Below are 18,088 nucleotides of genomic sequence, written 5' to 3' on the forward strand. Positions count from 1 at the left end.
TCCCTAAAGCTAGGGGTAGAAAGGGTAAATCCCTACCCACTATCCCTCCCTCTACAGATAATTCTCCTTCTGAGGAAGAAGAATGTCCTCTCTGTGCAGAACCTTCACCAGATGAGCTGGCAGCAGACACTGCTGAGCATTTGGGTGGAGGGGGGCCTGCCAGGGAAGAGCTGAGTGTGGCACAGCAAACCTGTCCTACATTAGAGGGTCTCAGACAGCAAGCTGTCAAGCAGTAAAATGGGGATGTCAGTGACTCACACAGAGTTTACTGGGAGGACAACCTCTTGTACACCGAGGCAAGGGACCCAAAACCTGGAGCAGCCAGGAGATTGGTAATTCCCCTGCAATACAGAGAGTTCCTCCTAACTATGGGACATGACATTCCTTTGGCTGGGCATTTGGGCCAGAACAAAACATGGGAAAGGCTTGTCCCCCTGTTTCACTGGCCTAGGATGTCAGAGGACACTAAAGATTTTTGTAAGTCTTGTGTGACCTGCCAAGCCAGTGGCAAGGCTGGTGGCACACCAAAGGCTCCCCTTATTCCACTACCTGTGGTTGGGATCCCCTTTGAAAGGGTAGGGGTTTTCATAGTTGGCCCCCTTGACCCTCCTACTGCTTCAGGCAATAGGTTTATCTTGGTGTTTGTGGACCATGCCACAATATACCCTGAAGCAATTCCTCTAAGGACCACTACAGCACCTGCAGTGGCAAAAGCCCTCCTGGGAATCTTTTCCAGGGTGGGTTTTCCAAAAGAGGTTGTATCAGACAGGGGTAGCAACTTTATGTCTGCATACTTGAAAGCAATGTGGAAGGAATGTGGTGTAACCTACAAATTCACCACGCCTTATCATCCACAAACTAATGGACTGGTAGAGAGGTTTAATAAAACTCTCAAAGGTATGATAATGGGACTCCCTGAAAAACTCAGGAGGATATGGGATGTCCTGTTACCTTGCCTCCTTTTTGCTTACAGGGAGGTACCCCAGAAAGAAGTGGGCTTCAGCCCCTTTGAACTCCTCTTTGGACACCCTGTAAGAGGTCCACTAACACTTGTGAAGGAGGGTTGGGAACAACCTTTAAAAGCTCCAAAACAGGACATAGTGGACTTTGTATTTGGCCTAAGATCTAGAATGGCTGAGTACATGAAAAATGCCAGTAAAAACCTTCAGGCCAGCCAGGAGCTCCAGAAGCAATGTGTCAGAGTCACCAGATCCTCAGGGTCTGTGCACGTTCCCAACACGTCCACCACTGAACAGCTCCAAGACTCTGATAGATAAATCACAGAGACTTAGAGAGTTCAAGTGGGGAAGAGGGGATTAGGAAGGGAAAAGCTGGGAAGGAGACCTGTAGTAAGAAAAAGGTTAGAACACACAATATGAAAATTATATCTCCTGAAATCAATACTAGACTATGATTCTAAGCCTAGTCACTCTGAAAACATGAACAATCTAAGAGTTAAGTTTAAAATGACTAAGTTTCAAGATGGCCGGATACCTGTAAGGGAATCAAGATGAATTAAATGAAAACTTTCTTATTCAAGTACTTTCCTTTACATGAAAATCAGAAAAAATATTCTGACTACATTTTATACCAGTCATATAAATCCTGTTTTGAGAATGTATACTAGGACCATACAATATTGCATCTACAAACTCTGGCCTTCTGTGTACTCTTAAAATGTTTCAACACAAATTGCGCATAGATCAGATATATATATAACAAATCACGTAGCTTCTCAACTCGAATATTACATAATAAATATCTTAGAATAGTGGCATACAATAAACAACATGAAATAAATTCGAGGAGAGAATCGTGCGTCTTGCTGATTCGAGTGTAACCATGTAAAATACCAAGAAATGGTAGCATGCAATGAATATCAAAGTCAAATCATCATTAATCGAATCGCGTGTCTTGCCGATTCGTAAAACACAATGTAAATGTCAAGAAATAACAGCTCACAATAAATAACAAGATCAAAGTACAATGAAACGAATCGCGCTTCTTTTGACGATTCTTAAGCCACCCTGTAAATGTCAAGAAATGGTAGCGCGCAATGAACAACAAAGTTAAATCCTTATGAAACGAGTTGCGCATCTTGCCAATTCGTAAAACAACATGTAAATGTCAAGAAATAGTAGCGCGCAATGGACAACAATCTTTAAACACCATAAAACGAATCGCACGTCTTGCCGATTCTTAAGCCACCATGCCAATGTCAAGAAATGGTAGCACGCAATGAATAACAAAGTCAAACCTTTATGAAACAAATCGCGCATCTTGCCTATTTGTAAACTACCATATAAATGTCAAGAAATGATAGCGCGCAAGTAATCTGTTACTCATTTAAGAATTAAACCAAGAATATGAAAATTCTCAATAATGGTGTCGGAACAGTCCAACCACTATCTTACCGCCTGGAACAATGATCACCAATGAAGGATGAAGGGCAGAAGACTGGAAGATCCAAATAGGCCGCCGGGACAGGAGCTCAGGAAGAAGCTGCTGCTCTGCACCGGGACCTCTGAATAGTGAGCCCTGGGAGTTGGGCTTGCTCTCGTTTATAGAGTCTTGGTCCAGCCCAGAACCACTCCCAGGCATGTTGCAGGGAAAGTCTCTGGAAGGCCCTGGAAAGGGGCCACACCCTAACACACTCTGAAAACCTGCAGCAATACATTGCAAAGGAACAGTATTTGTAAGCATATTAAAAATACGTTTTCAGGATTGAACTCTGCAATGCAAAAGGTTAAACCACAACATATCAGCACAATGCATAAATTACGTTGTTTTGAGAGTGCTGGGTTTTTGCATTTTTGTCGCCAATAGACCGCGTACTGCTCGGGTGTTGACAGTACTCCCCTCTCCCAGACGTGCTCTAGGGCCTGGTTTGGTTGGGTTAAGACAATGAAAGCGTCTCACAAGTACTGGAGCATGAACATCAGATGCGGATACCCATGAGTTACTTTCAGGACCATAACCTTTCCATGAGATTAAGTACCATAGATTACACCCTCTCAGTTTAGAATCCAACACTTTCTTGACTTCGTATTCTTCTTCCCCTTGTACTAGAACAGGAGCTGGATGAGGGTGGACCTTTTGGACTGCCTTTTTCAAGAGGGAAGTGTGGAACACTGGATGAATCCGTAAGGATCTGGGCAATTGTAGTTTATAGGTCACCGGATTGATTTGCTGAAGGACAGTATAAGGACCTATGAATTTGGGGTGAAACATGTGCTTCTTCTTGAAGTCTATATGTTTTGTGGAAAGCCACACTTTGTCACCTGGTTGATATTGCGGTCCCTCACAATGTTTTTTGTCATAATGCCTTTTATATTTTTGTTTGGCTTTTTCTAAATGCTGTTGAATCAGTTTCTGGGTTTGATGTAAATGCTGAATGGTTTCTTACACAGCTGGAGTAAGAGAACTTTCTTGAGGAATCGTGATGGGCAAGGTGTCAGGATGATAGCCAAATAAACCAAAAAAGGGTGTAACGCCAATAGAAGTGTGGAATGACTTATTGTAAGCTAACTCAGCTAACCAGAGCATGGATGTCCAAGAATGAAGTGCCTTTTCAGCGCAGACACGTAGGTATTATTTCAAAGTCTGATTTAGTCTCTCCGTTTGACCATCTGTTTGAGGATGGTGACTAGTAGATAGCGCAGATGTCAATTGGAGTGTTTTACACCATGTCTTCCAGAAATTGGAGGAAAATTGTGACCCCGATTGGAGAGGATAACCTTTGTCAGTCCATGATAACGAACCACTCTGTTCAGTAAAATAGTTGCCAATTCACTAGAAGTGGGTAATTTTTTACAGGCGATGAAATGTCCATATTTCGTGAGACTATCTACTACCACCAGAATTACTGAATGCTGTTGAACCACTGGGAGACCGGTAATAAAGTCTTAAGAAATGTGCTCCCCTGGACGACTTGGGGTTGGAAGTGGATGTAACAACCCTTTTGGTTTTGAATGACTTGTTCTAATGCGAGCACAAACTTCACAGTTATTTACCATTGCTTTTATATCTTTTGTTAGGGTAGGCCACCAAAAATAGCGTTGGATTAGTTCAAGAGTTTTAGGAGTACCTGGGTGACCTGCCGTAGGTATAACATGCAACCAATGAAACACTATCTTGCGAAGTTTGGTAGTGGGTACGAACAAACGAGCGTCATGAAAGGGTAAACCTTGCTTGATTGACCTTTTGGGATCTGCTTGGGCCCATGTTTGCCGTTTTTCAACAGTGAAAGAATTGCGAATTTCTTCAAAGAAATCTTCAGTTTTTGTGATACATAGAACCTTGTCAGGAGCAATGATAGCTCTGGAGGCTTGAAATGCAGGCAGTGTGGTAGACTCTTGATGGGACAAGGCGTCAGCCTTGCGATTATCTTTACCAGGCCGGAAGGTTACTACAAAATCTAATTCAGCAAAAAAAAGCATCCAGCGTAATTGCCGAGGGGTCAAAAGTCTGGCGGAACTCATGAATTGAAGATTAAGATGATCATTATATACTGTGACAGTATTTGGCACCCAACAAATGATGTCTCCATTCTTTAAAGGCGTCACGAATCGTCAGAAGCTCTTTTTCAGCAATGACATACGTCTGTTCGGCTTCGTTCAACTTCCGAGACATATAAGCTACAGGATGAAGTTGACCAGTGTCTTTATTTTGTTGTGATAAGACGGCTCCTATTGCTACATCTGAAGCATCAGCTTCCACTCTGAAAGGTTGATTCGCATCAGGATGAGTCAAGACTGGGGCAGTGGAGAAAGCTTCCTTCAAAGTCGAGAAGGCTTGATCAGCTTCTGGGGACCATACAAACTTTTCTTTCTTTCTTAGTAGCTTAGTGATTGGAGCCACTGTCTGGGAGAAATGATTTATGAACCTCCGGTAAAAATTTGCAAACCCCAGGAAACATTGTACATCACGAACAGTCTTTGGGGTGGGCCAATCAGATACAGCTTTTACTTTCTTTTCTGCCAACACCATACCTCGAGGGGTAAGAATAACCCCTAAAAACTCAACTGTGGTAACATGAAACTCACACTTGGTTAGTTTGCAATATAAATGGTGTTTTCGAAGGGCTGCAAGAATTTTCTTGACATGTTGGACATATTCGTTTTCATTGTCTGAGTAGATCAAAATGTCATCGATGTAGACTATGGCAAATATGTCGAGGTACTCTCTAAGAACGTCATTCAAGAAAAATGTAAATGCTGCTGGAGCATTACACAGACCAAAAGGCATGACGGTGTATTAAAAAAGGCCATATCTTATCTTGAACGCTGTTTTCCATTCGTCACCCTCTCTCATTCTGACCAAATGATAAGCACCTCGAAGGTCAAGCTTCGTGTAGATTTTTGCTCTCTTTACTTGTCCCAATAAGACCGGAATTAGGGGTAAAGGATACTTATTCTTGATGCTGACTTTGTTAAAACCCCTATAATCGATGCAAGTTCAAAGTTCTCCATTAGCTTTTAGAATAAAAAACAAAGGCGAAGCTGCAGGAGACTTAGGGGGGCGAATGAAGCCATTCTCCAAAAACTGATCTAGGTATTTTCGTAAATGTTGATTTTCATGTTCTGACAGGGCATATACACGACAGTTGGGAAGAATCGCACCTGGGGCTAGATCAATTTGACAGTCATAAGATCTATGAGGAGGTAGAGTCTCTGCTCCTTTCTAATCAAATACATCTTTGTAAGATGAATACTGTTTGGGCAGCTGACTTTCTTTCTCCGCGGCAGTAGCTATGTAAGAGTTGCAAATTTTTGGTACTTGAATCTTTTGAAGACATTGTTCGTTACATAGTGCAGATGAGAACGCGGCTTTTTGTTCTGCCCAATTGATCTCCGGATTGTGATGAGTTAACCATGGCAACCTGAGGATAATCCCATATTGGGAGCATGGATCACATCAAGGATGATTTTCTCTTTATGTTTCTTTCTTCGATTCTTATCTTCACAAATCATCGACAAGGGGATAGTCTGAAGAGTTACCGGACCTCCAGTCAAGAGTTTTCCATTGACTGCCTGGATGATTTCTGGGGTCTTCTTTTCAATACATGGGATCCCCCATGCACGAACCAATTGGACATCAACAAAGTTCCCAGTACCCCCAGAATCGACTAGAGCTTTTTTGAAATAGATCTTTTTCTTGACCTGAACTCTTATTTCCAGTTTAAGATGTCTAGATTGTGAAGGGTCCACGGTGACACCCAAGAGCAACCCTTCTCTGCATCTTGGGTGTTTTCGTTTTCCAACTCGACTGGTGCATTGGCTGCGACCTTCTGAACTGGACCTTGCTTGTTCTTTGGTTTGATTGGACAATCTTTGGCAAAATGACCTTTTCGCCCACAATAAAGACATTGACCATTTTAGGTCCTTTTCATCTTTGGTCAAAGGTCTTCTGATGATTCCAATTTCCATTGGTTCCCACGTTCTTTCTTTCTGAGTTCTTGAGTCTCTGTCATCATGAACGCGCCATGAATATTTTTCAATCTTTTTGCGCGTTCCTTTACAATCTGCTAAACGATGATCAAGTCTCAGGACAAGATTTATTAATTCTTGACAGTCTGTAGGTTGTGGGTCGATTTGCGCTAAGATATTTTTTAGTTCCTCTTTGAGTCCCTTGTACAACAAGACCGCTTGTTTTTCTTCAGGCCAGAATGTCTCGGCAACCAGCCGGTTAAAGTTAGTTAAATACGACACTAGGTCTTGATTACCTTTGCGTAAATCTAATAATTCACGATCTGCTGACTGTGTTACAGTTCTACGATAAAAAACTCTCTCAAATTCACAAACAAAATTTCTCCAGTTGTACAACAAGGGACTATTTTTACGCACAAGAGGAATTGCCCAAGTAGTTGCATCCCCAGACAGATATGATAACAAGAAAGCTACTTTGGACTGGGCATCGGGGAAAGTATTTGGTCTGCAGGTGAAGTGCAGTTCCACTTGAACCAGGAAAGATTGCACTTTCAAAGGGTCACCTGAGAAACGTTCTGTGGGAGCTAAAGGAATTGCTGAAGGAACATTTAGGGAAATCGGATTACTTCCAGAAGCCTGAGAAGAAGTACCTGGCCAAGACACACCTGTCGGACTTTGTTCCTTCTTCTCTACCTTATCTTGCAGCTGACTCACTCTCTCTGCTAAGCTAGTTGTCAATTCTTTGGATGATACCACCTCTGCTTGGAGCTGAGTGATAGCCTTGACTAAGTCGTCTAGCGTGGACATGCTGAGAACATACACAAGCAAGGAGGATAATAATTCGTGGACTCACTATTCTGTCAGAGTCACCAGATCGTCGGGGTCTGTGCACGTTCCCAACACGTCCACCACTGAACAGCTCCAAGACTCTGATAGATAAATCACAGAGACTGAGAGAGTTCAAGTGGGGAAGAGGGGATTAGGAAGGGAACAGCTGGGAAGGAGACCTGTAGTAAGAAAAAGGTTAGAACACACGATATGAAAATGATATCTCCTGAAATCAATACTAGACTATGATTCTAAGCCTAGTCAATCTGAAAACATGAACAATCTAAGAGTTAAGTTTAAAATGACTAAGTTTCAAGATGGCCGGATACCTGTAAGGGAATCAAGATGAATTAAATGAAAACTTTCTTATTCAAGTACTTTCCTGTACATGAGAATCAGAAAAAACATTCTGAATAAATTTTAAACCAGTCATATAAATCCTGTTTTGAGAATGTATACTAGGGCCATACAATATTGCATCTAGAAACTCTGGCCTTCTGTGTACTCTTAAAATGTTTCAACACAAATTGCACAAATTGCATATATATATATATATATATATATATATATATATATATAAATATATATATATATATATATATAGTAAACACCATAAAAGGATTGTGCACCATGAATAACACAATATGGATTCAGGAAACAAATCACATAGCTTGTCAACTCGAATATTACATAATAAATATCTTAGAATAGTGGCATATAATAAACAACATGAAATACACTCGAGGAGAGAATCGTGCGTCTTGCCGATTCGAGTGTCACCATGTAAAATACCAAGAAATGGTAGCACGCAATGAATATCAAAGTCAAATCATCATTAATCGAATCACGCGTCTTGCCGATTCGTAAAACACGATGCAAATGTCAAGAAATAACAGCTCACAATAAATAACAAGTTCAAAGTACAATGAAAAGAATTGCGCTTCTTTTGCCGATTCTTAAGCCACCATGTAAATGTCAAGAAATGGTAGCGCGCAATGAACAACAAAGTTAAATCCTCATGAAACGAGTTGCGCGTCTTGCCAATTCGTAAAACATCATGTAAATGTCAAGAAATAGTAGCGCGCAATGGACAGCAATGTTTAAACACCATAAAACGAATTGCGCGTCTTGACGATTCTTAAGCCACCATGCCAATGTCAAGAAATGGAAGCACGCAATGAATAACAAAGTCAAACCTTTATGAAACAAATCGCATGTCTTGCCTATTTGTAAACTACCATATAAATGTCAAGAAATGATAGCGCGCAAGTAATCTGTTACTCATTTAAGAATTAAACCAAGAATATGAAAATTCTCAATAACGGTGTCGGAACAGTCCAACCACCGTCTTACCGCCTGGAACAATGATCACCAACAAAGGATGAAGGGCAGAAGACTGTAAGATCCAAATAGGCCGCCGGGACTGGTGCTCAGGAAGAAGCTGCTGCTCTGCACTGGGACCTCTGAATAGTGAGCACTGGGAGTTGGGCTGGCTCTCTTTTATAGAGTCTTGTCCCAGCCCAGAACCACGCCCAGGCATGTTGCAGGGAAAGTCTCTGGAAGGCCCTGGAAAAGGGCCACACCCTAACACACTCTGAAAACCTGCAGCAATACATTGCGAAGGAACAGTATTTGTAAGCATATTAAAAATAAGTTTTCAGGATTGAACTCTGCAATGCAAAAGGTTAAACCACAATATAGCAGCACAATGCATAAATTATGTTGTTTTGAGAGTGCTGGGTTTTTGCATTTTTGTCGCCAATAGAGCGCGTACTGCTCTGGTGTTGGCACAATGGCATGATCGGAAGGCTGTTCTGATTCAGTACCAACCAGGACAGAAGGTGTGGGTATTGGAGCCTGTGGCACCAAGAGCACTCCAAGACAAATGGAGTGGACCCCATCTCATTGTTGAGAAAAAGGGTGAGGTCACCAATTTGGTAGACCTTGGCACTGCCAGGAGTCCCCTTAGGGTGATTCATGTCAACCACCAAAAACCCTACTATGACAGGGCTGATCTCACCCTGCTCATGGCAATAGATGAAGGACAGGAAGAAGAGAGTGACCCTCTCCCTGATCTCTTCTCCTCCACTGAAGAGGATGCTTTAGTGGAGGGAGTAGTTTTGACAGATTGTCTGACTGCAGAACAGAAAGACAACTGCATAAATCTCCTTGGACAATTTTCTGAACTCTTTTCAATTGTGCGAGGCACCACATCTTGGTGTGAACACACAATTGATACTGGAGACAGCATGCCTGTCAAAAGTAAAATCTACAGGCAGCCTGACCATGTCAGAGACTGCATAAAACAAGAGTTTCAGAAAATGCTTGATCTGGGAGTGGTTGAACCTTCTGATAGCCCATGGGCGAGTCCTGTGGTGCTTGTACCAAAGCCTTACTCAAAAGATGGAAAAAGGGAGATGAGGTTTTGTGTAGACTACAGAGGTCTCAATCAGGTAACAAAAACTGATGCTCACCCTAAACCTAGGGCAGATGAGCTCATAGATACACTGGCATCTGCCAAGTATCTAAGCACCATTAATTTGACTGCAGGGTATTGGCAGATCAAATTGGCTGAGGATGCTAAACCTAAAACTGCATTTTCAACTATAGGAGGGCACTACCAATTTACAGTGATGCCCTTTGGGTTGAAAAATGCACCTGCCACTTTTAAAAAGTTGGTGAACACAGTCCTGCAAGGGTTGGAGGCTTTTAGTGCAGCATATCTAGATGATATAGCTGTCTTTAGCTCCACCTGGGATGAGCACCTGGTCCACCTTTGAAAGTTTTGGAGGCCCTGCAAAAGGCAGGCCTCACTATCAAGGCCTCAAAGTGCCAGATAGGGCAGGGAAAGGTGGTTTATCTGGGACACCTGGTAGGTGGAGAACAGATTGCACCACTACAGGGGAAAATCTAAACAATCATGGATTGGGTTCCCCCTACAACACAGACCCAGGTGAGAGCCTTCTTAGGCCTCACTGGGTATTAAAGGAGATTCATTAAAAACTATGGCTCCATAGCAGCCCCTTTTAATGATCTCACTAGTAAGAAGATGCCTAAAAAGGTATTGTGGACAGCTACCTGTCAGGAAGCTTTTGAGGAGCTCAGACAGGCCATGTGCTCTGCACCTGTCCTAAAAAGCCCATGTTACTCCAATAAATTCATTGTTCAAACTGATTCATCTGAATTAGTGGTAGGGGCAGTCTTATCACAACTGAATTCTGAGGGCCAGGATCAACCAGTTGCTTTTATCAGCAGAAGGTTGACCCCTAGAGAAAAGCGTTGGTCTGCCGTAGAGAGGGAGGCCTTTGCTGTGGTCTGGGCACTGAAGAAGTTGGGCCATACCTGTTTGGCACTCACTTTATTGTTCAGATAGACCACAAACCTCTACTTTGGCTAAAACACATGAAAAGTGAAAACCCTAAATTGTTGAGGTGGTCCATATCTCTACAGGGGATGGACTATACAGTGGAACATAGACCTGGGAGTATCCACTCCAATGCAGATGGACTCTCCAGATATTTCCACTCAGACAATGAAGACTCATCAGGTCATGGCTAGTCTTATTGTCCTTCGTTTGGGGGGGGGGCTGTAGGAAAGTACCATCTTGCCTTGCATGTTACACCCATATTTCACTATATGTATGTTGTTTTAGTCCATGTGTCACTGGGACTCTGCCAGGCAGGGCCCCAGTGCTCATAAGTATGTGCCCTGTATGTGTTCCCTGTGTGATGCCTAACTGTCTCACTGAGGCTCTGCTAACCAGAACCTCAGTGGTTGTGCTCTCTCTTTACTTCCAAATTTCTCACTAACAGGCTAGTGACTAAATTTACCAATTCCCATTGGCATACTGGTACACCCATATAATTCCCTAGTATATGGTACTGAGGTATCCAGGGTATTGGGGTTCCAGGAGATCCCTATGGGCTGCAGCATTTCGTTTGCCACCCATAGGGAGCTCTGACAATTCTTAATGCCCACATTATTTCACAACCATTTTACACTGCACATAAGTAACTTATAAGTCATCTATATGTCTAACCTTCACCTGGTGAAGGTTGGGTGCCAAGTTACTTAGTGTATGGGCATCCTGGCACTAGCCAAGGTGCCCCCACATTGTTCAGGGCAATTTCCCTGGACTTTGTGAGTGCGGGGACACCATTACACGCGTGCCCTACACATAGGGCCCACTTATGTGTTGCGTCACAATGGTAACTCCGAACATGGCCATGTAACATGTCTAAGATCATGGAATTGTCACCCCAATACCATTCTGGTATTGGGGAGACAATTCCATGAACCCCCGGGTCCCTAGCACAGAATCTGGGTACAGCCAAACTGCCTTTCTGGGGTTTCACTGCAGCTGCTGCTGCTGCCAACCCCTCAGACAGGTTTCTGCCTCCCTGGGGTCCAGGCAGCCCTGGCCCAGGAAGGCAGAACAAAGGACTTCCTCAGAGAGAGGGTGTTACATCCTCTCCCTTTGGAAAAGGTGAGAAAGGCTGGGGAGGAGTAGCCTCCCCCAGCCTCTGGAAATGCTTTGATGGGCGCAGATGCTGCCCATCTTTGCATAAGCCAGTCTACACCAGTTCAGGGATCCCCCAGCCCTGCTCTGGTGCGAAACTGGACAAAGGGAAGGGGAGTGACCACTCCCCTGACCTGCACCTCCCAGGGTAGGTGACCAGAGCTCCTCCAGTGTGCCCCACACCTCTGCCATCTTGGATTCGGAGGTGTTGCTGGCACACTGGACTGCCCTGAGTGGCCAGTGCCAGCAAGTGTTGTCAGAGACTCCTTATGATAGGCTCTTACCTCTCTTAGTAGCCAATCCTCCTTCCTAGGTAGCCAAACCCCCTTTTCTGGCTATTTAGGGTATCTGCTTTGGGGATCTCACCAGATAACGAATGCAAGAGCTCATCAGTGTTCCTCTGCATCTCCCTATTCATCTTCTGCCAAAGGATCGACCGCTGACTGCTCAGGACGCCTGCAAAACAGCAACAAAGAAGCTAGACGACTACTAGCAACCTTGTATCGCTTCATCCTGCCGGCTTTCTCGACTGTTTCCAGGTGGTGCATGCTCTGGGAGTAGCCTGCCTCCTCTCTGCACCCGGAGCTCTGAAGAAATCTCCTGTGGGTCGACGGAATCTTCCCCCTGCAACCGCAGGCAACAAAAGACTGCATCGCCGGTCCTCTGGGTCCCCTCTCAGCACGACGAGCGTGGTCCCTGGAACTCAGCAACCCTGTCCAAGTGGCTCCCACAGTCCAGTGACTCTTCAGTCCAAGTCTGGTGGAGGTAAGTCCTTGCCTCCCCACGCTAGACTGCATTGCTGGGTACCGCGTGATTTGCAGCTGTTCCGGCTCCTGTGCACTCTTCCAGGATTTACTTTGCGCACAGCCAAGCCTGGATCCCTGACAATCCTTCCTGCAGTGCACAACCTTCTGAGTTGTCCTCCGGCGTCGTGGGACTCCCTTTTGTGACTTCGGGTGGACTCTGGTTCACTCCTATTCCAAGTGCCTGTTCAGGTACTTCTGCGGGTGCTGCCTGCTTCTGTGAGGGCTCCCTATGTTGCTGGGTGCCCCCTCTGTCTCCTCTTCCAAGTGGCGGCATCCTGGTCCCTCCTGGGCCACAGCAGCACCCAAAAACCTCTACTGTGACACTTGCAGCTAGCAAGGCTTGTTTGCAGTCTTTCTGCATGGGAACACATCTACAAGCTTCTTCACGACGTGGGACAGGCATCCTCCAAAGGGGAAGTTCCTAGTCCTCTTCGTTCTTGCAGAACACCAAGCTTCTTCCAACAGGTGGCAACTTGCTTGTACCCTCAGCTGGTATTTCCTGGGCTCCTGCCCACTCTCGACACTGTTGCGACTCTTGGACTTGGTCCCCTTCTCTTACAGGTACTCAGGTCTGGAAATCCACTGTTGTTGCATTGCTGGTGTTGTTCCTCTTGCAGAAACCCCCTATCACGACTTCTGCGCTCTCTGGGGGTAGTAGGTGCACTTTACACGCAACTTTCAGGGTCTTGAGGTGGGCTATTTTTATAACCCTCACCGTTTTCTTACAGTCCCAGCGACCCTCTACAAGCTCACATAGGTTTGGGGTCCATTCGTGGTTCGCATTCCACTTCCTTCTGGAGTATATGGTTGGTGTTGCCCCTATACCTATGTGCTCCTATTGCAATCTACTGTAACTTTACATTGCTTGCATTATTTCCTTTTGCTATTACCTGCATAATTTTGGTTTGTGTAAATATATCTTGTGTATATAACTTATCCTCATACTGAGGGTACTCACTGAGATACTTTTGGCATATTGTCATTAAAAAAAAGTACCTTTATTTTTAGTATATCTGTGTATTGTGTTTTCTTATGATATTGTGCATATGACACCAGTGGTATAGTAGAAGCTTTACATGTCTCCTTGTTCAGCCTTAGCTGCTCTTCCATAGCTACCTTCTATCAGCCTTTATCTGCTAGAAACACCTCTTCTACACTAATAAGGGATAACTGGACCTGGCACAGAGTGTAAGTACCCTTGGTCCCCACTATAAGCCAGGCCAGCCTCCTACATTGGTTGTGCAGCGGTGGGATAAGTACTTGTAACTACTTACCACTTTGTCATTTTGTACTTTTCATAAGAGAAAAATATACAAAACAAGTTCAGTGTATGTACACCTAACCAAAAAGTTTTGCTTTTCTCCTCTTAAACTTTTTATAAAGTTCTGAAAAGTATTCTAAAAGTTTCTAAAAAGTTAGAAAAAGTTTTTTTCTCTGTTCTTTAAAAAGTTCTGAAACTTTTTCTTCCTTCTCACTATCTCTAAACTTTTTTCTATCATGTCTGATGTAGAGTCTGCTCTTAAAATGGTCAGTACTACTTATGACAATTTGAATTACAAGAGCCTAAGGAGTCTCTGCTTAGATAGAGGTTTAGTGATAGGAAAGAACCCCACAAAAGAGTTTCTATATAACATGCTTATTGTGAATGATGAGTCCCAAGCAGGCACTTCAAATGAGAAGTTAATAGATGGCTCCCATTCTGACTCAGGGGATACCTTGAGGCAGGTGGGGAGGGTTCTGTTCCAAATCTGCCCCTTAGCAGACCACCTAGCAATGCTGGTAGTAATAGGAGCTCCCATCATAGTAGGGATGTTTTTATTCCTGGAGGGCAGGTTGTTAGAGTCCTGTCAGTTAGGGACAGATCTCCCTCTGTTGTTTCCAATTTATCCTCTGTGTCCAATCATTCCCAACCCACCCACCCTGAAGACAACATGTTAGAAAGGGAACTCAAAAGGTTGAGAGTGGGAGAGACCAGACTGAAGCTTAAACAGCAACAGCTGGCTTTAGACAGGGAATCCCTAGACCTGGAGAAGGAGAGACAGAGATTGGGGTTTGGACCCCATGGTGGCAGCAACAGCAGTATTCCTGATAGTAATCCTGTTAGAGAGCATGATTCCAGGAATCTGCACAAGACAGTCCCCCCTTACAAGGAGTGGGACGACATCAACAAGTGGTTTGCTGCACTTCAGAGGGCCTGTATGGTACAGGGGGTACCTCAAAGGCAGTGGGCTGCTATATTGTAGCTATCTTTCAATGGAAAGGGTAGGGATAGGCTCCTTACTGTTAGAGAAAGTGATGCTAACAATTTTGCAGTTTTGAAGGATGCACTCTTCGATGGATTTGGATTAACCACTGAACAATACAGGATTAAGTTCAGAGACACCAGAAAAGAGTCCTCACAAGACTGGATAGACTTTGTTGACTGTTCAGTAAAGGCCTTGGAAGGGTGGTTACATGGCAGTAAAGTTTCTGACTATGAAAGCCTGTATAATCTTATTCTGAGAGAGCATATTCTGAATAACTGTGTGTCTGACTTGTTACACCAATATCTAGTGGACTCAGATCTGACCTCTCCCAAAGAATTGGGAGAGAAGGCAAACAAATGGGTCAGAACAAGAGTGAACAGAAAAGTTCATACAGGGGGTGACAAGGATGGCAAGAAGAAGGATGGTAAGTCTTCTGACAAGGGTGGGGACAAAGGTAAACATACTGAGTCTTCATCAGGCCCACAGAAATCCTCTGGTGGGGGTGATGGCTTCCAAATCCTCTTCAAATCAAGTTAAAGAGCCTTAGTGTTATTTGTGTAAAGTCAAAGGCCATTGGACAACTGATGCCAGTTGTCCAAAGAAAAACACCAAACCTCCCACTACTACAACCCCTGCTGCAACTTCTAGTGCCCCTAGTAATAGCAGTGGTAGTGGGAGCAAACCTACTAATAGCCAATCCAAGGGAGTAGCTGGGCTCACTTTTGGTAATTTAGTTGGGGTTGGTCTTGTTAGGGAGACCACAGAGGCTGTGTTAGTCTCTGAAGGTGCCATTGATTTGGCTACCTTGGATGCTTGTCCCCTTAATATGAATAAGTACAAGCAACTCCCCCTAATAAATGGTGTTGAGGTTCAGGCCTACAGGGACACAGGTGCCAGTGTTACCATGGTAATAGAGCAACTGGTACACCCTGAACAACACCTACTTGGTCACCAGTACCAAGTGACAGACGCTCATAACAACACTCTTAGCCACCCCATGGCTGTTGTGAATCTCAACTGGGGGGGGGGTTACTGGTCCAAAGAAAGTTGTGGGTGCCTCAGATTTACCTGTAGACTGTCTACTAGGGAATGATTTAGAGACATCAGCTTGGGCAGAAGTGGAGTTGGAGGCTCATGCAGTAATGCTATGCATTCCTGGGCATATTTTTCTTTAACAAGGGCTCAGGCCAAAAAGAAAAAAGGACAGGGTAACTTGGATCCTGGAACAATGGACCAAGTGCTCCCTAAAGCTAGGGGTAGAAAGGGTAAATCCCTACCCACTATCCCTCCCTCTACAGATAATTCTCCTTCTGAGGAAGAAGAATGTCCTCTCTGTGCAGAACCTTCACCAGATGAGCTGGCAGCAGACACTGCTGAGCATTTGGGTGGAGGGGGGCCTGCCAGGGAAGAGCTGAGTGTGGCACAGCAAACCAGTCCTACATTAGAGGGTCTCAGACAGCAAGCTGTCAAGCAGCAAAATGGGGATGTCAGTGACTCACACAGAGTTTACTGGGAGGACAACCTCTTGTACACCGAGGCAAGGGACCCAAAACCTGGAGCAGCCAGGAGATTGGTAATTCCCCTGCAATACAGAGAGTTCCTCCTAACTATGGGACATGACATTCCTTTGGCTGGGCATTTGGGCCAGAACAAAACATGGGAAAGGCTTGTCCCCCTGTTTCACTGGCCTAGGATGTCAGAGGACACTAAAGATTTTTGTAAGTCTTGTGTGACCTGCCAAGCCAGTGGCCAGGCTGGTGGCACACCAAAGGCTCCCCTTATTCCACTACCTGTGGTTGGGATCCCCTTTGAAAGGGTAGGGGTTTTCATAGTTGGCCCCCTTGACCCTCCTACTGCTTCAGGCAATAGGTTTATCTTGGTGTTTGTGGACCATGCCACAATATACCCTGAAGCAATTCCTCTAAGGACCACTACAGCACCTGCAGTGGCAAAAGCCCTCCTGGGAATCTTTTCCAGGGTGAGTTTTCCAAAAGAGGTTGTATCAGACAGGGGTAGCAACTTTATGTCTGCATACTTGAAAGCAATGTGGAAGGAATGTGGTGTAACCTACAAATTCACCACGCCTTATCATCCACAAACTAATGGACTGGTAGAGAGGTTTAATAAAACTCTCAAAGGTATGATAATGGGACTCCCTGAAAAACTCAGGAGGATATGGGATGTCCTGTTACCTTGCCTCCTTTTTGCTTACAGGGAGGTACCCCAGAAAGAAGTGGGCTTCAGCCCCTTTGAACTCCTCTTTGGACACCCTGTAAGAGGTCCACTAACACTTGTGAAGGAGGGTTGGGAACAACCTTTAAAAGCTCCAAAACAGGACATAGTGGACTTTGTATTTGGCCTAAGATCTAGAATGGCTGAGTACATGAAAAATGCCAGTAAAAACCTTCAGGCCAGCCAGGAGCTCCAGAAGCAATGTGTCAGAGTCACCAGATCCTCAGGGTCTGTGCACGTTCCCAACACGTCCACCACTGAACAGCTCCAAGACTCTGATAGATAAATCACAGAGACTTAGAGAGTTCAAGTGGGGAAGAGGGGATTAGGAAGGGAAAAGCTGGGAAGGAGACCTGTAGTAAGAAAAAGGTTAGAACACACAATATGAAAATTATATCTCCTGAAATCAATACTAGACTATGATTCTAAGCCTAGTCACTCTGAAAACATGAACAATCTAAGAGTTAAGTTTAAAATGACTAAGTTTCAAGATGGCCGGATACCTGTAAGGGAATCAAGATGAATTAAATGAAAACTTTCTTATTCAAGTACTTTCCTTTACATGAAAATCAGAAAAAATATTCTGACTACATTTTATACCAGTCATATAAATCCTGTTTTGAGAATGTATACTAGGACCATACAATATTGCATCTACAAACTCTGGCCTTCTGTATACTCTTAAAATGTTTCAACACAAATTGCGCATATTGCAGATATATATATAACAAATCACATAGCTTCTCAACTCGAATATTACATAATAAATGTCTTAGAATAGTGGCATACAATAAACAACATGAAATAAATTCGAGGAGAGAATCGTGCGTCTTGCTGATTCGAGTGTAACCATATAAAATACCAAGAAATGGTAGCACGCAATGAATATCAAAGTCAAATCATCATTAATCGAATCGCGTGTCTTGCCGATTCGTAAAACACAATGTAAATGTCAAGAAATAACAGCTCACAATAAATAACAAGATCAAAGTACAATGAAACGAATCGCGCTTCTTTTGACGATTCTTA

The sequence above is a fragment of the Pleurodeles waltl genome, chromosome 5 (assembly GCF_031143425.1).
Source record: "Pleurodeles waltl isolate 20211129_DDA chromosome 5, aPleWal1.hap1.20221129, whole genome shotgun sequence".
In the NCBI taxonomy this organism is placed as follows: Eukaryota; Metazoa; Chordata; class Amphibia; order Caudata; family Salamandridae; genus Pleurodeles; species Pleurodeles waltl.